This window comes from Triticum dicoccoides, chromosome 3A, assembly GCF_002162155.2.
Source record: "Triticum dicoccoides isolate Atlit2015 ecotype Zavitan chromosome 3A, WEW_v2.0, whole genome shotgun sequence".
Lineage (NCBI taxonomy): Eukaryota > Viridiplantae > Streptophyta > Magnoliopsida > Poales > Poaceae > Triticum > Triticum dicoccoides.
In genome coordinates, this window is record NC_041384.1 from 678,071,512 (window position 1) to 678,098,666 (window position 27,155).

The 27,155-nt window shown below is 49.8% G+C and overlaps 1 pseudogene; it reads left to right on the plus strand.

The window, feature by feature from the left end:
- Positions 1–33: 33 nt before the first annotated feature.
- Positions 34–27,155, plus strand: part of LOC119272843 — a 56,429-nt pseudogene continuing 29,307 nt past the window's right edge.

Consider the following 27,155-nt stretch of genomic DNA (forward strand, 5'->3'; position numbering starts at 1 on the left):
AGACCCTGCAGAGTACAGGTTGTCACATGGCTTATGCCCCTCGCTGGGATAAACGATTGTGAGTATGTTTTGTTTTTCAGCTCATTTCACATTTCGCGTGGGTTGCTGTTGTGCTGCCTTACTTCTGCTTTGTAGGGCGGGCAGAGGAGCATGTGTATTATCACATAAAACGATGCTCAGGTAGTGATTTATGTTTCCTTTTCTTGGATGGATTTATTTTTTGTATTTGAAGTTGGAAGTTGGGAGCACTCAAGTTTTGATTAAATGACCTTGGACCGACAACAATGCTTATTTTGTTAATGCGTGTGACATATAGTGTAGTACGAGTACATATTAATTTTAATTGAAGCAATGGCACAATTCCTTGGTAGAGCTAAATTATTCTTTGATATAGCAATCAAAGCCAAAAGCAACTTATGATGTAGATAATATGCTATAAGTGGTAACATTTACCTCCTGCCATGTTTTCTTCTGGGATTGTGGCATGCACCTCCAATTCGTCTAATTTATGCATGGAGAACTTCATCTTTGTCCAAATTGTGGTATCATGTTTTTGCTTACTAACCAGCCAAATTTGTGAGAGTACCTGACATTTACAAATCGGCATGTTAATGAAGAAATATAGGATTCATGGCAAGGTTTATCCAGATGAGTACTCTTATGAGGCAAGTTATTTTTGCTTTATTCCCTTTGGTGCGCGGGCTTACATCTGAAGTTCCAAGATGTAATGCTAATGGTTCTAGACTTCTAGTCATGATTTCTAGAATTAGTTGCATTGGGTTAAGTGGTTAGTACAGAAAGTAGAGGTATCTCTGCTGATACACTTTCTTCCTTAGCTTCAGTAACTTACAACACAAAAGATATGCAAGATGGCAAGACAAAACAGTACGTTCAAGTACTTTTAAGTTTCATAGCCTTACAATAATATATATTATTAAAGTGGCATGCTAACGTGTAATTATTGTTGGTAGATGTGTAATTTGTCGCAGGGAATTTGAGAAAGGTGAATCCTTCGTTGCACTTCCCTGCAAGCATTCATACCATCCTGACTGCATTATTCAGTGGCGTCAAATAAATAAGGTACAATGCCACTTTCAACCTAGTTATTGTTAGAACATATAGTTCCCCATAGATGAGGATTGCCTATGTTTTCATGGTATGAAGCATATCAGGCAATCACACCTGCGCCACGGAAATGTAGGGTTCCTTTGTACCTCTACTATACAACCTCACGTCTATGCTTATTAATCTAGTCACCAGCATAGAAAATGTAGGGTTCCTTTGTACCAGTGCACCACTTTTTTTTATACATATTTTAGTATTTGTATTTTTAGATGTCTTTGGTCTCTAGAACTCAGGTTTGGCGATTGTATGTTTGTTTAGTGTTTTTATATACTGGGCTATTGGTATTTCTTGTAGAATTTCTGCACCTCCAACAGTGTATGTAAAAATGGGTATTTCTAAAAATTGCATTGAAAGTGCTTAATGTAATATGTCCATAGATGTTTTAGCAGCATACATATATGGTGAGTATTTAGAGTATGATGTCGTGTGTGCAATTATTTACATGTCATGACCGTTTACTTTTCACTTTAATGATTGATGTATCGTGATACTTTTGTGTGAGCAGATTTTTATTCAAATTGAAGTTAAATTGAAAGCTTCTGATGTTGCTAACATGTGTGTTTGAATTCATACTAATGCTCAAAGTTAAGGTTCTAACACCCAGTTAATGCTGAAAATTAGGGCATAATAATTGTGATGTCTGATGAGACTTGAATATACCATATATGGAAGTCCCATTTTATATTATTTCACATATAGTATAGAGAAGTAGAAATATGCAAATGGATGAGCATGCAACTTATGTAGTGTTGTGTACAAGAAATCAATGTTTATTCCTGCCTTATCACATTCTACATTTATGTACTGATGCTGTTATCTCCTGCTGAGTTGGTTGTAACCTTGTTTCTTTATGGTGTCCTCTTAGCGGGTAATCCTGTATGTGTTCTACAGGTTGTTGCTGCCATGTTTTTCAAATGGACAAGTTGGTGATCATCATCTCGTCATGATTCACGAGCTTTCAGATAAAGCATCTTGTTTGTCCGCCGCTGCATGCTATTGTTGCGGCTGATAAAATCTTTTGTAATGTTGATTTGCTTCGGGGGTAGTTCTTCTGCTTAGGTTTTTGGTTACTTCGGGCATATTTTAGTAGGCACCTGGGTGTTTTGCAGGTTACTCTGGCCGCATTTCGATTGATAATAGGTTACTTTGTAAATAAAACATGCAATAATGTTTTTCTATCATTATAGATCTGGACGCAGCTGGCCTCCTCAACCTATAGCTGCATGCATTCATGCACTGCACGTACGCACGCCGCCTCCAAGGATCCAACCCCGCTTGTCAATGCATGGCCAAGCAAGCAGAGGTAATGTAGCACTCGCCGCCAAACGCTTCCGCGGGAGAGTCTCATGGCTACGCATGTTTTTACTTTTTAGAGAGAGAGAGATAGAGATGTCGGCCAGTACGTGGAGGACCCATCCAATGAGTCGACCGGACGCCCATCATGTGCCATCCTCAACCTCTAGCTCCTTAATGGCTACCGGACGCCCATCTGGCTGCATCCGGCCAGTATATGAAGTTATGGATCGATCTTTGTAACTTCTATGGTCCCTATTAATTGGTATCAATCGGTATATCTTTGCAATTTTTGCTGGCTCCAATGGGTGGATCTGAGTAATTTTTGTGAAAGTTCCTGGTTTTGTGTCTGTGTTCAAGCCACTTTTAATTGTTGTGAAAATTCCTGGTTTTGTGTCTGTGTTGAAGCCACTTTCTGACCCAGCAAAGAGCAAGAGGATTCTGACGGAGTAAATGATGCGGTTTTCGCACCAGGTGCCATTTCATATCCAGAACTCCCCGAAGGTATGCTATGAATTGGATCCAGCCTCAACTACAACGGAACTTCTCCAAGTAGTTCCAGTCTGATGATGCCACATATGCTTCTGACTTCTGTCCTTTCCTCCCCGCCCACCTTCCTTTTGTGGAGCACGAAGACGGTAATGCTCCTCGATCGTCTATCTCTATCCCTCTCCTTCCATAGCTGGCCAATAGTAAGTGCTCCCAATTAATGAGCATCCATTCCAAAGATTTTCTTAACACGGCACAGTGTAATGGAACATTAATCCAGGACAGTGGTGGCAGCGGGGAGGATTTGGAAGCTGTAGGCATAAGATCGAATGGGTAGGCCGTGGAGATGAGACGACACACACGGCCTGTAGGAGACCAGCGTGGCAGCTTGTCGGAGGGGATGTTGCCCAGGCGACGGGGCTCGAGGGACAAACAAACTCATCGGGATGGCTTGCGGTGGGCCGGGCTTTGGGCACTGCTGGTCTTAGGAAGTACAGTGGTGGTTCCACACGTAAAAAATAAAAAGGGTGTACCATATGTACCCAGGTTGTGCTGGTGACCTGTAGTATACTCCCCATGTATACCTCCATGTTGTGTTATGTAGCAGCATCCTTGTTTAAGGGTAAACGCTGGGTTTTGAACAATGAAATATACCTAGCTTAAATTGTTCTTTTGCAGAGAAAAATGTACTCAACTCCATGGACATACCTGTTGGACTAGTTAAATATGATATTTCATGGTTTCTTTATGGTTGCAGCCAAGCATGTCGCTTTGGTGTTTCTTGGAATGGACAAATTGATCTAGACACTTCTCTTGGCTTAGCTTTCAGGTAAATCATTTTGTCTTACTGGCACTCAAGACATTTGGCTTTGATAGACCCTTTTAACATGTTAACTTATCAAAATTTTGTTGCACCTGTGAAAATTCTATGCGTCTATTTAGCCTTATCGATCAAACCAGATGATGATAAGAAATGAATTACTAGGTTTCTAGAACTCTGATCTGACACACCTATATTTAGAAACGGAGGGAGTATATATATACCAGATCCCTTTCACCCCGCACCGCACTATCACGCCCAAGGAGGATTCAAAAGGGAGTAGCAGCGGTGTAACACCCCAGCTGTAATTTACCTTATTTGTACTCCAACTCTTGCCGTTTCCGGCACTGAGTTATTTTATTTCCTCGTTGTTGGGGTTTTGTCTACGTGTGTTTTGTCTTTGTCATGCATCTCATATCATGTCATCATGTGCATTACATTTGCATACGTGTTCGTCTCATGCATCCGAGCTTTTTCCCCGTTGTCCGTTTTGCATTCCGGCGCTCCTATGTCCTCCGGTGTCCCTTTCTACCTCTTTTCGTGTGTGGGTGTTAAACGTTTTCGGATTGGACCGAGACTTGTCATGCGGCCTTGGTTTACTATCGGTAGACCGCCTGTCAAGTTTCGTGCCATTTGGACTTTGTTTGATACTATAACGGTTAACCGAGGGACCGAAAAGGCCTCATGTGTGTTGCAGCCCAACACCTCTCCAAAGTGGCCCAAAACCCAGCAAAACCCCTTCTATCATCTAGAGCGTTCGATCACGATCGCGTGGCTACAAACCGCACCTCATTTGGAGCTTCCTAGCTCCTATACCTATAAAACTAGATCTCCCCCGAAAATTCCGGGTCAAATCCTACCCTAACCCTAGTCCATTCGTCCTCAGCGCGCCGGACACGTCCGGACGCGCCAGATACAATCGTGCCGCCGGTCCCGAGCCGCCACATGGTGCACGAGCCCCACTTTGCCGCCTCCCGCCGTCGCCGGCCCGCCCGCGCCGCGCCCGGGCCAGAGGCGCCCGCGCCGCGCCCCTTCATCCCCGACCCCGCGCCGCCGCCCGCGCCTGTTCCTCCGCCGCGCCGCCCAGCTCCGGTGGCCGGAGCTCGCCACGCCGCCCTGCGTAGCTCGCCGCACCACCGGCCGGCCCTCCCCGCCGCGCACCGCCCTCGTCAGCGCCGCCGCCCGAATTCGGTGAGGAGAGGCTGGATCAGCCTCTCCCTCGCCTCCCCGTCGCATCTCCTTCCTCGCCGGAGCCGCTGCAACCTCGCTGGCGAACCTCGGATTGCGTGAAGCTACAGGAACCCTAGATCTGTTCTTGAGGGTTGACTTTTCCCTCTCCTCCTATTATTTTTTTGCATAGTTTGACATGCCATAACTCTGCATCCGTAGCTCCGATTCGTGCGTGTAGCATATCAAAATGTTCGTCTCGACGAGTACATCATTTCATCTTGATACCCAAAATGCTGTTGGAAGAGGGCTATGTGAGGAATATTTCAGATCTGTTTTAGCAAATGGCCTTTTGTCATTTTTGCTATGATTAATGTGTGCATGCTATGATCCTGAGCTCTACATGTGTTTTGTAGAATGCCATGCCATCTTTACAGGGGTGTCACCATGTATTTTTGTGATCTTTGTGGTGACTAGCACAAGCATGCAAAGTAGCCTACTCAATGATGCTGATTTCAGGGACTTAGAATTTCACTAAGTCCTTGTCCTGATATTGTTTTTATGCCATATGTTCATGTTATTTCCTAGTGATCCATGCCTCTTTTGAGGATGATCAGTAAGGATGTTTTGTTAATATTGTTGTGCTCTATTCATCCATGTCTTTGTTTGCAATTATGGAGAACCCTAGCTTGAGTCAATCGAGCTCTACTTTTGCTATAAAATGTTCCTGGCAGATTGTTAACCTATTTAGCGATTTTGCCCAGCTTGTTGTTATTGATCCGTGCATTCTATGATGTTGTTCTTGCCATGTCTAGCTTCTATGCCATGTCTTCTTGATGGGTGTATGCTTAGTTTGTCATGCCATGCTCTGTAGTGAGTGCATCGAGCTTGTAAACATGCCTACTTGTTAATCTGTTTTTCATGCTCCAGTTTTTCACCAAGTCTGAATCTGTTTATGTTCTTGCTATGTTCACATGCTTGCAATTGTATTTTCTGATCCCTTTTGGCTCAAGGTCACTCAAGGACTTTTGTTATATGCTTAGAGTAGCTTCATGCCATGCCTTGCTTTGCCATTATATGTTCCTGTAACTTGTAGTTTTCGTGCTCTAAAGATTGCTTCCTGATGATAAATTCCTGATTTGTTGTTAATTTCACTAAGTCTGAAATCAGTAATCTTTTGCACTTTTGCCATGCTTGTTTGAACCTATTAATGGATGAATTAGCCGTAGCTCAGTGTTCATCTTTTGTCAAGCATCATGAGTGGATCCCTGCCATGTATTTTGTTATCATGTTTGAGTGCTGTAGCATATTTATCTTGATGCATTTAGATGGTCACTTGCTGATTATCGCAGGGTGCCATATTTGTTCTGCTTGCCGTTTCCAAACCGTGCATCCGATTCCGGTGATCTTTATATCGATTTCAACCGAAATCATCTTACCTTTCCAGTGGCACTCTTGGATTTCCATGTTGAGGCCAGGTTCAATAATTCCTTTGCAAATCTTGCATATGCATCACATACCGCATCCCGCATATCATACCATGTTGGCATCATGTTGCTTGAGCATTGCACGTGGTTGATTGTGCTCCTTTTGCTTGTTGTTCTTGTTTGGGTAGAGCCGGGAGATGCGTTCGTGAACGAGGAGCCCGTTGAGTTTGCTTACGAGGATCAAGGCAACTCTGAAAACTTTGCAGGCAAGATGACCATACCCTCGAAATCACTTCTATCTTTGCTTGCTAGATGCTCGCTTTTTGCTATTCCTATGCTATGATACCTACCACTTGCTTATCATGCCTCCCAAATTGCCATGTCAAACCTCTAACCCACCATGTCCTAGCAAACCGTTGTTTGGCTATGTTACCGCTTTGCTCAGCCCCTCTTATAGCGTTGCTAGTTGCAGGTGAAGATTGGAGATCGTTCCTTGTTGGAACATGTTTATTTGTTGGGATATCATAATATTATCTTGTTTATCTTAATGCACCTATATACTTGGTAAAGGGTGGAAGGCTCGGCCTTATGCCTGGTGTTTTGTTCCACTCTTGCCGCCCTAGTTTCCGTCATATCGGTGTTATGTTCCCGGATTTTGCGTTCCTTACACGGTTGGGTTATAATGGGAACCCCTTGACATTTCGCCTTGAATAAAACTCCTCCAGCAATGCCCAACCTTGGTTTTACCATTCACCACCTAGCCTCTTTTTCGCTTGGGTTTCCGGAGCCCGAGGGTCATCTTTATTTAAACACCCCTGGGCCAGTCCTCCTCTGAGTGTTGGTCCGACTGAGCTGCCTGCGGGGCCACCTCGGGGAAACTTGAGGGTTGGTTTTACTCGTAGCTAGTCTCATCCGAGTGTGCCCTGAGAACGAGATATGTGCAGCTCCTATCGGGATTTGTCGGCACATTCGGGCGGTGTTGCTGGACTTGTTTTACCATTGTCGAGGATGTCTTGTAACCGGGATGCCGAGTCTGATCGGTTTGTCTTGGGAGAAGGTATATCCTTCGTTGACCGTGAGAGCTTGTGATGGGCTAAGTTGGGACTCCCCTGCAGGGATTTGAACTTTCAAAAGCCGTGCCCGCGGTTATGGGAAGATGGGAATTTGTTAATGTCAGGTTGTAGATAACATGAAACTTAACTTAATTAAAATGCATCCACCGCGTGTGTAACCGTGATGGTCTCTTCTCGACGGAGTCCGGGAAGTGAACACGGTGTTGGAGTAATGCTTGACGTAGGTTGTTCTAGGATCACTTCTTGATCATAGTTGTTCGACCGTGCTTTTTCCTTCTCTTCTTGCTCTCATTTGCGCTTGTTAGCCACCATATATGCTAGTCGCTTGCTGCAGCTCACATCATACCTTACCTTACCTATAAGCTTAAATAGTATTGATCGCGAGGGTGTGAGATTGCTGAGTCCCCGTGACTCACAGATTACTTCCAAAACCAGATGCAGGGGCCGATGATGTCGCTCCAGATGATATGACCGAGCTCAAGTGGGAGTTCGATGAAGACTCTCTTTGTTATTATGTGTCTTTCCCAGATGATCAGTAGTGGTGCCCAGTTGGGGCAATCGGGGATTTGTCGCATTTGGGGGTTGATCTTTATTTTGGTACCGTAGTCGGACCCTGAGTGTATTGGATGAATGTAATGACTTATTTATGTATTTGTGTGACGTGGCGAGTGTAAGCCAACTATGTACCTTTCCCCTTTATTTATTTACATGGGTTGTTGTGAAGATTACCTCACTTGCGACATTGCTTTCAATGCGGTTATGCCTCTAAGTCGTGCTTCGACACGTAGGAGATATAGCCGCATCAAGGGCGTTACAAGCGGCGAGAGGCCCGGCGCCGACCGCAACCCCAACCAGAATCAGCACCCGTCGGCCGACGCTTCCGCAGGAAGCCGCTGTGACGGTCGAGGCCGACGGTGATGCGTGGCGCGGCACTCGTTTACGGTCCTTAGCCAGGTCCATGCCGAAATCCAGGAGCATCAAGTTGGCTAGATCTCGCGGCCCTGGCTGTCCCGTCCCCATCCCTAGGGTTCCGAGGTGCGCGACTGATATCTCGATGTTCTAATTTTTTTTAGGGTGCGACCAACATATAACATCCCTTTTGGATAGATGCAGGAGAGGGTGTACATGATGTTGCGGATGAATGGAGCCGGCAAGTGCAGCGATTATGGGAGCTCAGAGGACGGGAGCTACGAGCATGAGCATGATGAGGAGCTAGAGCACCACCACCGCGCCCACCTCTAGGAGCACATGGGCGGTGTTCATGGTGATGGGGATGATGATCTCAATGTAACGCCTCGGATGTAACTTTCCATATTTGTAACTCCAACTCTTGCCATTTTCGGCTATGTGATATGATATTCCCTCTGTGGTTGGGTTTTTGTCTTTCCTTTTGCATTTTGTTCATGTCATGCATCTCATTTCATGGCATCATGTGCATCTCTTTTGTATTCGAGTTCGTCTCATGCATCTGGTCATTTTCCCCGTTGTCCGTTTCGCGATCCGACACTCCCACATGCACCCGTTGCACCCGCTGGAGAAAAACATTCTCGGAATGGGCCGAGATTTGTCGAGTGGCCTTGGTACGTTACCCGTAGGCCGCCTTTCAAATTTCATTCCATTTGGAGGTCATTTGATGCCCCAACGGTTAACCGGGTAACCGTAAAAGCCCCTCTCTTGTTGCAGCCCAACAACCCTCCAAAACAGCCCACTAACCTATCTAAACCCCCTCCATGCTCTCCGTTGTTGGATCACGATCGTGTGGGCGAAAACCGCACCTCATTTAGACACTCCTAGCCCCCCTACCTATAAATATGCCTTCCCCGTCCAAAATCTCGGATCCAAACCCTAGCCACCTCCCCTCTCCGCGTCGGACACGTCTGGACGGCGCCGGAGGCGTCCGCCGCCGCGCCCCGCACCACTCACGAGTCGACACGTTTCGCCTCGCTCCCACCGCCGCCGTGGCCCGGCGAGGCCCGCAGCCGCCTCCTCCGGCCCGCTTGGCCCGCGCCCCCGCCCGGTTTTGCTGCCGCCCGCTCCCTTCCCGCCGGTGCCGCCATCCTTCGCCGTCTCCGCCACCGTCCGCCGCGAGACGCCGCCGCCAAGTCCGTGCCTCGCCGCCTTCCTCCACGATCGCCGGCCGACTAGATCTGCCGCGCCACCACCAGATCCGCGCCGCCCGACACCAGATCCGATGACCTCCACCTCGCTGGCGGCCTCTACGAGCTCCGGTCGCCGCCTCCCCTGCAACTTCGGCGAGCTGCTCCGGCCCCACCTCGGTTTCCGTGCTGAAACCCTAGATCTGGAGGTCGAATATAATTCCAAGTCCTGAAAATCTTACATCATGTGCCCATGTTCATCATGCCATATCTCCATGCTCATAGCTCCGTTTTGTGCATATGATATATTAAAATGTTCATCTCGTGATGCTATTCATGTTAGTGTCATTTTCATGCATGTTAATGTCCATATTGATGCCCTAACATTCGTTGCAAAAGTGTTATATGATGTTGTCTGCTGGAATTCAACATAACTTGCTGATTTGTCATTTTCGTTGCATTTTGTGTGTGCATGCTATGAGCATGATGTCTACATGTTTTATCAGATCCATCATGCCATATTTACAGTGGTGCAAGCCTTGTAGTTTTATGAGCTCTGTGGTGACTAGCACAAGCATGCAAAGTTAGCTATGCTGTGATCTTGCTGATTTCAGACACTTTGTGATTTTGCTAAGTCTTTTTTCTGTTATATTTTGATGCTATGTAAACTTGTTGCTACCAGTAGATCCATGCACATTTTGAGGTAGTTCAGTAAGACTGTTTTGAAGATATGATTATGCTCTATCCATTTATGCCTCTGGTTGCAATTATGGAGTACTATAGCTTGTCATTACCATGCTCTACTTTTGCTAAATATTGTTGCTAGCAGATTGGTAACATGAGGTTCAGTTTTGCCATGTGTTTTGCTAGTGATACAAGTACCCTATGAACTTGCTCTTGCCATGCTTAGCTTCATGAATATGTCTACTTACTGTTGGTTACCTTGTTATACAATGAAATGCTTTGTGGTGAGTGGCATGAGCTTGCAAAGTTGCCATCATGAATCTATTTCTGCCATGCTTTGTTTTTCTTCCAAGTCTGAAACTGATCATACCATTCGCCATGTTTGCATTGATGCTACCATCTTGTCCATGCATCTTTGGTTAAAGTTCAGTAAGGAAGTTTTGCTCTATGCCTTTAGTACTAGCATGCCATGCCTTTGTTTGCCATGATATGTTCCTGTAGCATGTTGTTTGCTAGCTCTAAACATTGCTACCTGATGCTTTTTTTGACATGTTTAGTATTTTCTCCAAGTCTGTGAAGCTATTATCATTTGCATTTTTGCCATGCCATTTTAAGCTTGTTCTAGTGAGTTCTAGCAGGAGCTCAATGTTCATGATTTGTAGAGCTTCACATGTACTTTAATGCCATGTGCTTTGTTACTATGTTGGAGTGTTGTAGCATAGTTTCTTGTTGCATCTTAAGTGCTATGATGCTGTTAAGCGTAGATTTGCATCATTCTTGTTTTGCTTGTCATTTGCAAACCATGCATCTATTTCCGGTGATCCTTATATCGATTTCGACCGAAATCACCTCATCTTTCCAGCAGCATACTTGGTTTGCCAAGTTGATGCCTTGATCATCCTTTTCCTTCCGGAGTACCCATACGAATTGCACATCATACCTTGCATTCCATGTCATGTCTTGCATCATGTTGCTTGTGCATTGCGCCGTGATTGATTGTTGTTCCGTTGCTTGTGTTCTTGCTTTGGGTAGAGCCGGGAGACGAGTTCGTGAACGAGGTACCTGTTGAGTACACTAACGAGGAGCAAGCTTTCGACAACTCTGAGAACTCTGCAGACAAGATGACCATTACCCTCGATATCACTTCTATCTTTGCTTGCTAGTTGTTCATTCTATTGCCATGTCGCGCTACCTACCACTTGTTTATCATGCCTCCCATATTACCATGTCAAGCCTTTAACCCACCTTCCTAGCAAACCGTTGTTTGGCTAAGTTACCGCTTTTGCTAAGCCCCTCTTATAGCGTTGTGTCGGTGTACTAGAGTAGGGGTACCCTAGTACCCCGAACTTGTGCACGGGCAGTCGCAGCATCCCGCGGCAAGGCTTGCCGGGTGACCGCCAAGACCCTCCGTGGCTCCCTTGAAGACCATTCAAGAACAAAGTACTCAAACCAAGGCCCCGGCAAGAGGAGCTTGCCGGGAAGGCCAACCAAGGCCCCGGCAAGAGGAGCTTGCCGGGAAGGCCAACCCAGGCCCCGGCAAGAGGAGCTTGCCGGGAAGCAGACGAGACCCCGGCAAGAGGAGCTTGCCGGGAAGGCCACTCAAGGCATACCAAGAAAGCTTGCCGCGACGCGCCCTGCGTCCCGGCAAGGCCCGGTGAGCGACAAGCTCCCAAACACGACAAGACGACGACCGCGGCAAGGAGCTCGCCGCGGGAAACCCCCACTTCGTGCCTGCGCTCCAGCACACCTGCTAACGTGTCGCTCTAGGACTCTCCCAAGCACACGTGGCAGGGGGCTGTGCAGCTAGGGGTGCGAGGTGGCAAGCGGAGATGAAGAGAAGGCCATCATGGCAAACGGTGGCGCTCCTAACGGTCACTTTTTGCACTGTTTAAGCAACTCAGACAGGCATTTAATGCCCTTGTCCCCTGCCGTCAGAGTTAGGTAGGGTGCACTATATCCATAGTAGCGGTAGCTGCACCTACCGCATCCTTTTCCATTTTTACCCTTCTTGTCTACGTTGCCCCCTGTCGGTGACCCCTTGAGAGTATAAAAGGAGGCCCAGGCGCAACGTAGAAGGGGTTCAGCTAGTTCGGCCAGTTCGGCTCATTCAACACCAGGAACACTCTCACGCTCAATCTGGCAGCGCCCGTCGCTCCTGAGCAAGAATTCAATACACTCAAACAAGCAGCAATAGGGTTTTACGCATCCGTGCGGCCCGAAGCTGGGTAAAAACCGCTCGCGTGTACCGCCTCGATCCGCTCTTTGTGCGACCTCCGCCCCCCGCCGAACCGAAAGGGGCCCTGTCCCCATAGGTGTTGGTGGAACCAGCATCCCCGACATCTCTGGCGCGCCAGGTAGGGGGCGTCGAGATCGTGCGAACCCGATCCGGCGTGCACGCGAGCTAAATCTTCATCGTCTTCACCGACATGCCACCGAAGAAGAAGGCTTCGGGGGCAACAACCCCGTCTGCGTCGCTTCCACCGCCTCCGGAGCAGGCGGACGGTGGAGTGGACACTGGCGGAAGAATGGACATCGACGAGGGTGCCCACAGCGCTGCCAAGTCCAAGGACAAGGCCGCGCAGACCTCGGCGTCCATACGCCCACCGCGCCCATCTCAGGAAGGGCGGGACCAGCAGCGTCATAGCGTTCGCAGCACCATACGTCCGCTGGCCCAAGATCAAGCTGGTGGTTCGCGCGGCGTTCAAGACCAGCATGCACGCCAGCATGCTGGCCCCAGTGAGGTGCGGTCACCTGGACGGGACACTGCTCCTTCTAACTTGGTTAGGAGTCCGAGCATGTCCCGCTCCTCGCACCGTTCACCTCTGCCGCCCACCACGCCAACGGAAGCCTTGGCGCGGGCCCAACTACTCCTGGATTATCCTCCGACGGCGGACAAGACCGACGAATGGAGGGCCACTATCCAGAGCCTCATCAGCTTCGCCAACGGCGACACTGCGCGGCAACCAAGCGCCTCGCTGCCGCGGCAGGACAGCCGGACGCGAGCCGATGGCAACAAGATCGGGGGAGGTGCGACTTCCATGCACTCTCCGCTACGAAGGCCAAAGTCGCCGACTCGCCGGGTCCACCCCGACAGCGGCTCCACCGCGTCGTCGGACCCGCGAGCTCGTCGCGACCAGCGCCAAGTTCTCCATGAACGACAACAAGAAGACGCTCGAACCCGCATCGAGCGCCGAAGAGAAGCGCGACGTCAATCCGACAAGCGCGCTGGGCCCTCTGTTGACATGCATGCGCCAGGGGAACCAGGTGATCTGCCGTACGCGGTAGGTTGTCCTGGATTCACCCGTGAGCTGCGGCAAGTCCAGTGGCCCATCACAAAGAATTTCAAACCAGACGTACCAGAGAAGTACGACGGCAAGACACATCCGTCGGAGTTTCTCAGCATCTACACCATCGCGGTGCAGGCTACCGGGGGACGGGACGACAAGATCCTTGCCAACTACTTCCCACTGGTACTCAAACCCAACGTCAGATCCTGGCTCATGCACTTGCCGGACAACTCCATATCCTCCTGGGCTGATCTGTGCCATCAGTTTGTCGGCGCCTTTATAGGCGGCCACAAACCGCATGGCCAAGAAAGCGATCTTCATCTGCTCGCCCAGAAGGAAGGAGAGCCACTGCGCAAGTACATTCAGAGATTCAGCTGTGTACAGCACAACATCCCAGACGTCCACCCCGCCGCGATCATTAGCGTGTTCCATCAGAACGTGCGAAACCGAAAGATGAGGGAGGAGATGGCGATGTGTAAGATCAGAGACGTCAGTGAGATTTATGCCCTGGCCGACAAGTGTGCACGCGCTGAAGAGGGGAGGAGGCTCCCCGGAGAGGATACAGGAGCAGGAGGATCTGACAGTGAGGATGCCGCCCCGACAAGGAAAGGCCGGCGGCGAAACAACAGAAGGAAAAAGGGCAAGGAAGTGCTAGCTGTCGAGCAGACCGGCAACGGAGGGGGCGCCAAGGAAGCTAAAGCTGGTGGCTCCGACAAGGAGGCCCAGCCTGTGGCGGCTGCCAACAAGCAGGACGGCTCCGGCAAGCAGTATTGTAAGATCCACCGCACCAGGGGTCACGATCTCCAGAATTGCAAGAAGGTTGAGCAGCTCGTTGAGCTACAGAAAGCTGAGTACGAGCGGCGCGACAAGGAGAAGGCCCAGGAAGGTGCTGGTGGATCCGGCAAGAAACGTCTCGGCCGAGGAGGACACCGCGACAAGGCCAAGCAGCGGCAAGGAGACAGACTTCCCCGCGGCCGCGACAAGGATGAAGATGACGATGACGACGAAGACATGGATGATGACGAGGCCGATGAGCAGAAATTTCAGAAAGCCACAGAGGTCCTGTGTGTTGACGGTGGTGCTTCTCTGCATACTTCGCACCGCCAACTCAAGCAGTGGATGCGGGAAGTGAGTGCAGCATAGCCATCCTTAGAGTCACGCAAGCCTCTGAAATGGTCCAGCACGCCTATCATCTTCGACATTGAGGATCACCCTGATCGCGTAACTGCGGTCGGGTGCTTGCCGATGTTGGTTTCACCAACTATCCGCAACCTCCAGGTCACGAAGATGCTAGTTGACGGCGGGGCCGGCTTGAATCTGATCTCCTCCGCGGTCCTTCAGAAACTCCAGATCCCCAACAGCGAGCTCGAGGAGACCGGCACATTCCAAGGAATCAGCCCGGGAAGAAGCAAGCCGAAGGGAAAGATCACGCTGCCGGTCACATTTGGCAGCGAGATGAATTTCAGAACTGAGAGGGTCACATTTGACATTGCCGATTTTCCATTGCCCTACAATGGGATCCTTGGCCGTCCAGCGCTCGCCAAGTTTATGGCAGCCTCTCACTATGCATACAACATGCTGAAGATGCCAGGCCCGATAAGTGTCATCTCTGTCCCCGGCGACAAGAAGGACGCCCTTATCTGCGCTGACAGAATCTACCGGGAAGCAGCAGCCGCAACTGATCACAACATACTTGCCGCTAAAGCTCCCGGGGGGAAGAAGAAGACAAAGTCCGGTAAGAGCTCTGGTGCCCACTCCGGCAAGCGCACCTCTTCGGAGTGCAGCGCTACCGTCGAGGACGCACCATCGAGCTCCACCGGCAAGTGCAAGAAGACGATGGCAGCTCCACCCGAGACCAAGAAGGTGCCCGCCAAGAAGGACGGCACTGGTGGTACCTTCACCATCAGTGCCATGCTTGACCCCAAATAGGAAAGCGTGCTCGTTGCTTTCCTGCGGGCGAATGTCGACGTGTTTGCATGGCAACCGTCTGATATCCCCGGTGTTCCCAGGAAAGTAATCGAGCACCACCTTGCCGTCTGTCCTCATGCGCGGCCCGTCAAGCAGAGAGTCAGGAAGCAAGCGGGTGGAGCGCCAAGAGTTCATTGCAGAAGAGATCAGGAAATTGGAAGCAGCAGGCCTTGTCAGAGGAGTGCTCCATCCCACGTGGTTGGCTAATCCTGTAGTCGTGCGCAAGGCGAACGGGAAATGGAGGCTTTGTATAGACTTCACTGATGTCAATAAAGATTGTCCCAAAGATCCATTTCCCTTGCCGCGCATTGACCAGATTGTTGACTCCACAGATGGATGTGATTTGCTTTGATTTCTTGATGCATACTCAGGATACCATCAGATCTTCATGGCAGAAGAAGATGAGGAAAAAACCGCATTTATCACCCCTTGCGGCACATACTGTTTTATACGGATGCCCTTTGGGTTGAAAAATGCTGGTTCAACATTTGCAAGGGTAGTCCATGTCGCTTTTGAGACACAGATACACAGAAATGTGGAAGCCTACATGGATGATATAGTGGTCAAGAGCAAGGACAAGGCTACCCTGATCCAAGATTTAGATGAAACTTTTGCAAATCTGCGCAAGATCAACCTCAAGCTCAATCCCGAGAAGTGCGTGTTTGGAGTCCCTTCCGGCAAGCTTCTCGGGTTCTTTGTGTCTCAGCGGGGAATTGAAGCCAACCCCGACAAGATCAAGGCCATCGAGCAGATTGAAGCACCGAAGAGCGTCAAGGATGTGCGAAGGCTTGCCGGTTGCGTGGCTGCTCTCAGCAGGTTTATCTCTAAGTCTGCTGAGCGCGCCCTGCCGTTTTTCAAAATATTGAAAAAGTCAGGTCCAATGAAATGGACTCCGGAAGCGGAGGCCGCGCTGCAAGACTTGAAGAGGTACCTGTCCTCCACTCCAATACTTGTCGCACCTAAGCCACAAGAGAAGTTGCTGCTGTACCTAGCGGCAACCAATCAAGTGGTTAGTGCTGCGTTAGTAGCGGAGAGGGAGGCGGACGATGAGCCAGCAACCGCGGCAAGTGAATCCAGCGACAAGCAGGGGGCTTCTCCGACAAGCTCTGGTCCCGACAAAGATGAATCTGCGCAGACGTGCAAGGAGGTGCAGAAGAAGATGGTGCAGCGCCCAGTTTACTTTGTCAGCTCCCTTCTCCAGGGGGCTAGGTCGAGGTACTCTGGTGTGCAAAAATTGCTTTTCGGCCTTCTCATGGCCTCGAGAAAGCTGCGCCATTACTTCCAGGCACACGAGATCACAGTTGTCACTCGCTTTCCGCTGAAGAGGATACTGCAGAATCCAGAAGCAACATGCAGGATTGTCGAGTGGGCATTGGAACTGTCAAGCTTTGGCCTCAAGTTTGAGAGCACTGCAACGATCCAAAGCAGGGCATTGGCAGAGTTCATAGTAGAGTGGACGCCAACTCCAGATGAAGAAATTTCAGAGACGAGCATCCCTGTCAAGGAGACAAGCAAAGAGTGGATGATGTATTTTGATGGTGCCTTCTCGCTGCAAGGCGCCGGTGCTGGCGTGCTGCTTATCGCACCCACCGGAGAGCACCTCAAGTACATAGTCCAGATGCACTTTCCCAAGGAGCAAGCAACGAACAATACTGCAGAGTATGAGGGTTTGCTTGCCGGCCTCAGAATCGCAGCCGACCTTGGGATCAAGAAACTCATTGTAAGGGGTGACTCGCAGCTTGTCGTCTGCCAAGTGAACAAGAACTACCAGAGTCCATTGATGGAAGCTTATGTTGATGAAGTGAGAAAGCTAGAAGCACACTTTGACGACCTGCAAATGGAACACGTTCCGCGAACTCAGAATGACATTGCCGATGGCCTGTCAAAGTGCGCTGCACTAAAGTTACCTGTGGAACCAGGGATCTTTGTGCTCAAGCTGACTCAACCATCCGTGACACCATCAACTGGACAGAATAAGAAGAGGAAGTTGGTTTCTGGTGACTACTTTCCGGCAGAGCTTCCCGAAGCCGCCACCAAGAAGGTCCCCAAGATCGACGCCAAGAGTGCTGAGGAGCAGTCTGCTCCGGCGAACCTCTTGGTTTGTTCCGTTGAAGCAAACGCTCCCGACAAGTTTTGCTCCGGCAAGCTTGCCGGGGAATATCACGCTCCGGCCGAACCACAGGTTCTTGCCGTAGAAGCGGATGTTCCCGCAGCAACAGATACGCCTATAGTCCTTGTTGTCGAGCCACAAGCTCCAGCATGGGCGCAGCAGATTGTCCATTTCCTTCACACAGGAGAGCTTCCCGAAGAGCAAGAAGAAGCTGAAAGAGTAGCCCGCCAGTCAAGTATGTACAAGTTTGTCGACAACACACTATACAGAATAAGACTCAACGGTGTGAAATTGAAGTGCATTCGCCGGGAAGATGGACAATAGCTGTTGGCAGAGATACATGGAGGCATATGTGGTCACCACATTGGTGCAAGAGTGCTTGTCGGCAAAGCATTCCGACAAGGCTTCTTCTGGCCGACAGCCCTCCAGGATGCAACTGCACAAGTAACCAAGTGTGAAGCGTGCCAGTTCCATTCAAAGCAAATACACCAGCCAGCTCAAGCTCTCCAGACGATCCCTTTATCCTGGCCATTTTCGGTCTGGGGGCTCGACATCCTCGGCCCCTTCCCCCGAGCTGTCGGGGGCTTTGAGTTCTTGTACGTTGCAATCGACAAGTTCACAAAGTGGCCGGAAGTGGAACCAGTGAGGAAGGTGACAGCACAGTCAGCAGTCAAGTTCTTCAGGTCGATTGTTTGCCGTTTCGGGGTTCCTAACAGGATCATCACCGACAACGGCACACAATTTATGAGCCGCACCTTCATGCAGTATGTCCAAGATCTTGGCGCCAAGATCTGCTTCGCTTCTGTTGCTCACCAGAGAAGCAACGGTCAAGCGGAGAGGGCAAATGCTGAAGTGCTGCGAGGCCTCAAGACCAGAACTTTCGACAGGCTGCACAAGTGCGGAAGAAACTGGATCGAGGAGCTGCCGGTGGTTCTTTGGTCGATCAGGACGACGCCAAATCGAGCCACTGGCCAGACACCCTTTGCTCTAGTCTATGGAGCAGAGGCAGTTCTCCCCACGGAACTCGTTTACGGGTCACCTCGAGTGCTCGCTTATGATGAGCTTGAGCAAGAGCAGCTGCGACAAGATGACGCGCTGCTCCTTGAGGAAGACTATCTCTAGGCTGCTGTGCGAGCCGCTCGCTACCAGCAAGCTTTGCGTCGCTACCATAGCCGCAAAGTTCAAGCCAGGAGCTTCGAGGAAGGTGACCTTGTTCTTCGGCGTGTTCAGTCCGCCAAGAATTCCAACAAGTTGACGCCGAAGTGGGAAGGCCCTTATCGGGTGAAACGAGTCACTAGGCCCGGTGCTGTCCGCCTTGAGACCGAAGATGGCATTCCGGTGAGCAACTCCTGGAACATTGAACATCTTCGTAAGTTTTACCCGTAAGGCGCGGTTGCCGGAAGCTTTTCCGGCAACCACCTTTTGTACAAGTCTTGCCGCTGTTGCATGTAATCCTTTGTACAAAGCCGGGCGCAGACCCCGTGCACCAGTAAAGCTCATGTGCCTCGCACATCTTGTCAGTTTTTTATGCTATAATCCTTTTTCGCATATGTTATCTGACACTTTGTGCAGCACTAGACCCCGGTAAGCAATAACGAGCCCAAGGCTCCATATCATTACTTTGTTTCTCTGTTTCTTTCTCAAAAGAAGGAAGGTTCCCTCGCCCACAAGGTTTACCGGGGGGGGGGGGGGAAGGAGAAGATAATGGTGTGGACCAGGCCGTTCAAGAAAGTTTCTCCTTGCCGGGAAGCAGACGACAAAAAAGCTAAGTTGCCAAAGCTTGAGCAATCATTTTTTTAAGTTTTTGAGTTATTTTCCTTGAACGACCGTGCTTTGTATGGAAAACCTGTGCGTGGAGGAACCAACTCATAGCTAGTTGCGCCTTTACTTTGTTTCGAGTCCGCTCAACAACTTAAGTGAGCTGCTAGCGCCCTTACTTTGCTTCGATTCCGCTCAGCAACTTAAGTGAGCTGCTAGCGCCCTTACGTTGTTTCGAGTCCGCTCAACAACTTAAGTGAGCTGCAACTAGTTGCGACAAGGTTGCTTGTCGGTAGCGACCCCGCCAACAGGCTGCTGAAGTTCCGCACTCGGCGCTCGCGGCAAGGGTACCTGCGCCGGCAAGTTTCCCTAGAAAGCATAGGGCAGAACCATACAAAGCCAAGAGTCGAGTAAAGGAAGTAACACAACAATTTTTTTGCCTAAGATAGAGTTATATTACAAAAATAACTTGTCGCGCCTCTAATAAAGTGTTCCCATGACATGACTGGCAGCGACAAGAGAAGAAGAAAACAGACGGCACCTGGGCCCCGGCGAGCCAGTATCGCTGGGGGCTGCGAGTGCCAAGAATCGTCCACGGCAAACCAGAGTTGCCGGGGGCTGCAATATCAGATAAGTCTTTCATCCCTCATCATGCATCCTCTTATGGACTGGGGAATGCGAAACCGCGTTTCTTCCCGGCAACTACCGTGCTCCCTCAACTCTAGGCCCTGGGGCTCGTTCCCGGGGCCAAGTTTGGTCGTAGTCGCGGCAGCAAAGGGATGAAACGAGGAGACCGCACCCACCTCGTTCCCGCCTCTGTCAAAGGCGTGAGAAAGGTCGAGCGACGTGGGAAGGCGGCAGGGCTTGTTGCCGGGAGATGAAATGTCTGTCCGAGGGACACCAAGGGTTTGCTCCTTGACATGGGTTCGACTCACGAGAGAAATAACCCGGCAAGCATCCCCTTTTCATTAAAAAACATCCCACTCAGGTACAGCCCATAGAGGATGAAAAACATGAAAGAGAGGATTACAAGTTCTAGTTACAGCTAAGGCCCGAAGGCTTACAAATTAAAAAGATAAGATGCCCATAATCCCTTTCCTGTCCCTCTCCTTAGGAGGCAGGTCAAGGAGGCGAAAAGGGCAAAAGGAGTGCCTAGGCGAGCTACGGGTGCCAGAAGACACCAAGAGAACATCCCGGGGGCCGTCCGAAGGCTGGACGGCGATGGCAGCGCCGGAAGCGGGGCTCGAAGACGGGGCGGCAGGACGTCAGCATGCTGTCGAGGGCACCACGCCCTCGTACTCCGACCTGACGGCCTTGTCGCCAGCCCTCTTCCCCTTCCGCAGCCTCCCTACGCCAGCCGCCCAAGGAGACGACCCCGAGGAGTTCAAGGAGCCAGCGACACGGATGATGGGGCCGCCGGTGCCGCGCGAAGCGGCGCCCGACGCCTAGTCGAACCCGCTACCCCGCCGCCCACTACCCTCGTCGTCGCTGTCGCTCTCCTCCTCGTCACTCTCGCTCGAGGAGGAGCCTTCGCTGTCGGAGGAGTTGTCCACGCAGCACTTCGCCCGAGTGCCGAAGCACCCGAAGACCTTGACGGAGAGGAGATCGCCCTCCATCAACTTAAAATGGAGGGTGAACCCCTCCATCAAGCTGTGGATGCGGGCGAACGTCTTCCACCCTCGATCAAGATACATCACATTAGGGGCTGGGAATGCAACGCGGACTCGCGTGCCACTGATCCCACAACCCCTCATGTGCAGTCTCAGTGTCTCGGGCGGATCCAACTCCATCGCGCGCGCAAACGAAGCTGGAAGCCGGAGGCGGCGATGAGGCGCCCGGCGCAGCCTGACGAAGAACTCGCAAGGGTCGTCCCTATATGGACCACCGTGGGGGGAGGAGCCGCCGTCGGAGGTGAAGCTGACGCGCCGCCCCATCCGCCTCTTCCCCGAGCGCCTCGACCTCGTCCTCGACCTCGTCCGCGACCTCGCCCCCTCCCTCTTCCCCTTATGGCTGGCTCTGCCACCACGGGCGCGGAAGATGGAGAGATGCGCTGTCTGGCGGCGACCCTCGCCGCCACCGATGAAGGGCCTGGGTTCCCTTTCTCCATGGCGAATGAGAGAAAGGGGAGCAGAAGCTGAAGAAAGGAGGAGATGAGAGAGTGCGGTTTCCTGTGCTCCCCTCCCGCTCTTTATAAAGGAGCGAGGTGGGGGCTCGGCCGCCCCGCTCAGTGAATCAAGGCACGGGAAGAGCAGGGAGTCGGGGCCATCCCGCTGCCTCTGCTCGCGACGGCCCAGTTTCCCACTTCCACCGTCCGCGACCCCAAGCGCATGGGAGCTGCGTGGCGGAAATGCAGAACCAAGGTGACGGGTGAGGCGGCCTCGCTCCGCCCCGTGATCGCGGGGAGTGGACGTCCCGAAAACCGCGCACCGGCCTCGTCCAGTAAATGCACCACGCCCCCACGCCTACCTCCGTTTAGGGAGGAGGGCGTGAACCGTCCCCATCATCGTGGCCTGACGCATGCTCGAGGGGCTTAGCCCCGCGCACGCCGCCCGCGTCACCCACGACGCCGCGTTTGACGTGTGCCATTCTGGGCGTGCGCGGTGGGAGCGGAGAGATATGCGGCGTGACCTAGGCCGCGCGTGCCCATGCATTGTTTTGGGCCTGGCCCAACAGCGCTCGGCACCGTGTATGGCCCAGGCCCGGGGGCTCCAGTCTGTGTACTAGAGTAGGGGTACCCTAGTACCCCGAACTTGTGCACGGGCAGTCGCAGCATCCCGCGGCAAGGCTTGACGGGTGACCGCCAAGACCCTCCGTGGCTCCCTTGAAGACCATTCAAGAACAAAGTCCTCAAACCAAGGCCCCGGCAAGAGGAGCTTGCCGGGAAGGCCAACCAAGGCCCCGGCAAGAGGAGCTTGCCGGGAAGGCCAACCCAGGCCCGGCAAGAGGAGCTTGCCGGGAAGCAGACGAGACCCCGGCAAGAGGGGCTTGCCGGGAAGGCCACTCAAGGCATACCAAGAAAGCTTGCCGCGACGTGCCCTGCGTCCCGGCAAGGCCCGGTGAGCGACAAGCTCCCAAACACGACAAGACGACGACCGCGGCAAGGAGCTCGCCGCGGGAAACCCCCACTTCGTGCCTGCGCTCCAGCACACCTGCTAACGTGTCGCTCTAGGACTCTCCCAAGCACACGTGGCAGGGGGCTGTGCAGCTAGGGGTGCGAGGTGGCAAGCGGAGATGAAGAGAAGGCCATCGTGGCAAACGGTGGCGCTCCTAACGGTCACTTTTTGCACTGTTTAAGCAACTCAGACAGGCATTTAATGCCCTTGTCCCCTGCCGTCAGAGTTAGGTAGGGTGCACTGTATCCACAGTAGCGGTAGCTGCACCTACCGCATCCTTTTCCATTTTTACCCTTCTTGTCTAAGTTGCCCCCTGTCGGTGACCCCTTGAGAGTATAAAAGGAGGCCCAGGCGCAACGTAGAAGGGGTTCAGCTAGTTCGGCCAGTTCGGCTCATTCAACACCAGGAACACTCTCACGCTCAGTCTGGCAGCGTCCGTCGCTCCTGAGCAAGAATTCAATACACTCAAACAAGCAGCAGTAGGGTTTTACACATCCGTGCGGCCCGAAGCTGGGTAAAAACCGCTCGCGTGTACCGCCTCGATCCGCTCTTTGTGCGACCTCCACCCCCCGCCGAACCGAAAGGGGCCCTGTCCCCATAGGTGTTGGTGGAACCAGCATCCCCGACACGTTGCTAGTTGTAGGTGCCTTGCAGGTTGTTCCATGTTGGAACATGGATATGTTGGGATATCACAATATCTCTTATTTTAATTAATGCATCTATATACTTGGCAAAGGGTGGAAGGCTTGGCCTTTTGCTCAGTGTTTTGTTCCACTCTTGCCGCCCTAGTTTCCTTCATACCGGTGTTATGTTCCTTAATTTTTGCGTTACTTACGCGGTTGGGGTTATGGGACCCCCTTGACAGTTCGCTTTGAATAAAACTCCTCCAGCGAGGCCCAACCTTGGTTTTAACATTTTGCCTAACAACAACCTAAACTTTTCCCTAAGGAGTTCCAAACCCGAGGGTCATCCTTATTTAACCCACTGGGCCAGTGTTCCTCTGAGTGCTGGTCCAACTTGGGCGATGTCCAGCGCCCCCTAGGCAACCAGGGTCTCAGCTAACCCGATGTCTGGCCCATCCGGTGTGCCCTGAGAACAAGATATGTGTGACTCCTATCGGGATTTATCGGCAGATCGGGCGGTCTTGCTGGTCTTGTTTTACCATTGTCGAAATGTCTTGTAATCAGGATTCTGAGACTGATCGGGTCTTTTCGGGAGAAGGAATATCCTTCGTTGATAGTGGGAGCTTTTGATGGGCTAAGTTGGGACACCCCTGCAGGGTATGAACTTTCGAGAGCCGTGCCCGTGGTTATGTGGCAGATGGGAATTTGTTAATATCCAGTTGTAGAAAACTTGACGCTTGCCTTAATTAAAATGAATCAACCGCGTGTGTAGCCGTGATGGTATTTTTTCGGTGGAGTCCGGGAAGTGAACATGGTTTGGGTTATGTTTGAACGTAAGTAGTTCAGGATCACTTCTTGATCACTTCTAGCTTCACGTCCGTTGCGTAGTTTCTCATCTTACTCTTGTACTCGTATGTTAGCCATCATATTTGCTTAGCGCTTGCTGCAACTCCACCTTATTACCTTATCCTACCTATAAGCTTAAATAGTCTTGATCTCGCGGGTTTTGAGATTGTTTAGTCCTCATGACTCACAGATACTACCAAAACAGTTGCAGGTGCCGATGATACCAGTGCAGGTGATGCTATCAAACTCAAGTGGGAGTTCAACGAGGACCCTGGTCGTTACAATGTGTCTTTTCCCGATGATCAGTAGTGGTGCCCAGTTGGGACGATCGAGGATCTAGCAGTTGGATTTATCATCTTTTCATTTGGATTTGTCCGTAGTCAGACTATGTGTGTACTCTGAATGATGTATGAATTATTTGATATTTGTCTGACGTGGCGACTGTAAGCCAACTCTATTTATGCCTTTCTTGTTCATTACATGGGATTGTGTGAAGATGACCCTTCTTGCGACAAAACCACAATGCGGTTATGCCTCTAAGTCATGCCCCGACACGTGGGAGATATAGCCGCATCATGGGCGTTACACTCAAGGCTGAGGGTGAGGGCTACCTGCGAGGATGAAGGCGAGGACGAGCTCTCCGAGGCTTTGGAGAGGAGGGGTTCAATTAGGATGGGGAGGTGCAGGACATGGAGCCAGCACTAGACCCTGCAGAGTACAGGTTATCACATGGATTATGCCCCTCGCTAGGATCAGCGATTGTGAGTATGTTTTGTTTTTCAGCTCATTTCACATTTCGCGTGGGTTGCTGATGTGCAGCTTTACTTTTGCTTTGTAGGGTGGGCAGAGGAGCATGTTGATTATCACATAAACGCTGTGCAGGTAGTGATTTATGTTTCCTTTTCTTGGATGGATTTAATTTTTTATTTGAAGTCGGAAGTTGGGAGCACTCAAGTTTTGATTAAATGACCTTGGACCGACAACAATGCTTATTTTGTTAATGCGTGTGACATATAGTGAAGTAGGAGTACTTATTTATTTTAAATGAAGCAATGGCATAATTCCTTGGTAGAGCTAAATTATTCTCTGATATAGCAATCAAAGCTAAAATATAGAAATCAAAGCCAAAAGCAACTTATGATGTAGATAGTATGCTATAAGTGGTAACATTTACCTCCTGCCATGTTTTCTCCAGGGATTGTGGCATGCACCTCCAATTCGTCTAATTTATGCATGGAGAACTTTATCTTTGTTCAAATTTTGGTATCGTGTTTTTGCTTACTAACCAGCCAAATTTGACAGAGTACCTCACATTTACAAATCGGCATGTTACTGAAGAAATACATGATTCATGGCAAGGTTTATCCAGATGAGTACTCTTATGAGCCAAGTTATTTTTGCTTTATTCCCTTTGGTGCGCGGGCTTACATCTGAAGTTCCAAGATGCAATGCTAATGGTTCTAGACTTCTAGTCATGATTTCAGGAATTAGTTGCATTGGGTTAAGTGGTTAGTACAGAAAGTAGATGTCTCTCTACTGATACACTTTCTTCCTTAGCTTTAGTAACTTACAACACAAAAGATATGCAATATGGCAAGACAGAACAGTACGTTCAAATACTTTTAATTTTCATAGCCTTACAATAATATATATTATTAAAGTGGCATGCTAACATATAATTATTGTTGGTAGATGTGTAATTTTTCGCAGGAATTTTGAGAAAGGTGAATCCTTGGTTGCACTTCCCTACAAGCATTCATACCATCTTGACTGCATTATTCAGTGGCATCAAATAAATAAGATACAATGCCACTTTCAACCTAGTTATTGTTAGAACATATAGTTACCCATAGATGAGGATTGCTTATGTTTTCATGGTATGAAGCATATCAGGCAATCACACCTGTGACATGGAAATGTAGGGTTCCTTTGTACCTCTACTATACAACCAAACGGCTATGCTTATTAATCTAGTCACCATCATAGAAAATGTAGGGTTCCTTTGTACCCGTGCACCACTTTTTTATACACATTTTGGTATTTGTATTTTTAGATGTCTTGGGTCTCTAGAACTCAGGTTTGGCGACTGTATGTTTGTTTGGTGTTTTATATACTGGGCTATTGGTATTCCTTGTAGAATTTCTGCACCTCCAATAGTGTAATTAAAAATGGGTATTTCTAAAAATTGCATTGAAAGTGCTTAATGAGGTACGTCCATAGATGTTTTAGCACCATACATATATGGTGAGTATTTATAGTATGATGTCTTGTGTGCAATTATTTACATGTCATGACCATTTACTTTTCACTGTAAACGATCCGATGTATCATGATACTTTTGTTTTAGCAAATTTTTATTCAAATTCAAGTTAAATTGGAAGCTTCTCATGTTGCTAACAAGTGTGTTTGAATTCATACTAATGCTCAAAGTTAAGGTTATAACACCCAGTTAATGCTGAAATTAGCACATAAAGTATGTGATGTCTGATGAGACTTCAATATACCATATATGGAAGTCCCATTTTATATTATTGCACATATAGTATAGAGAAGTAGAAATATGCAAATGGATAAGCATGTAGCTTATGTAGTGTTGTGTACAAGAAATCGACGTTTACTCCTACCTTATCACCTTCTACCTATATATACTCATGTTGTTTATCTCCTGCTGAGTTGGTTGTAACCTTGTTTCTTTATGGTGTCCTCTTAGAGGGTAATCCTGTGTGTGTTCTACAGGCTGTTGCTGCCATGTTTTTGAAATGGACAAATTGGTGATCATCAACTCATCATGATTCAGGAGCTTTCAGGCAAAGCATCATGTCTGTCCGTCGCTGCAGGCCATTGTTGCGCCTGATAAAATCTTGCGTGATGTTGATTTGCTTTGGGGGCAGTTCTTCTGCTTAGGTTTCTGGTTACTCCGGGCATATTTCAGTAGACACCTAGGTGTTTTGCAGGTTACTCTGGCCGCATTTCAATTGATAGTAGGTTACTTTGTAAATAAAACATGCAATAAAGTTTTTCTATCATTACAGATCTGGACGTAGCTGGCCTTCTCAACTTGTAGCTGCATGCATTCATGCACTGCATGCACGTACACTGTCTCCAAGGCTCCAAACTTGCTCGTCAATGCATGGCTAAGCAATCAGAGGTAATGTAGCACTCGCCGCCAAACGCTTCTGTGGGAGAGTCTCATGGTTCCGCAGGTTTTTACTTTTTAGAGAGAGAGAGAGAGAGAGAGAGAGAGAGAGAGAAAGAGATGCCGGCCAGTACGTGGAG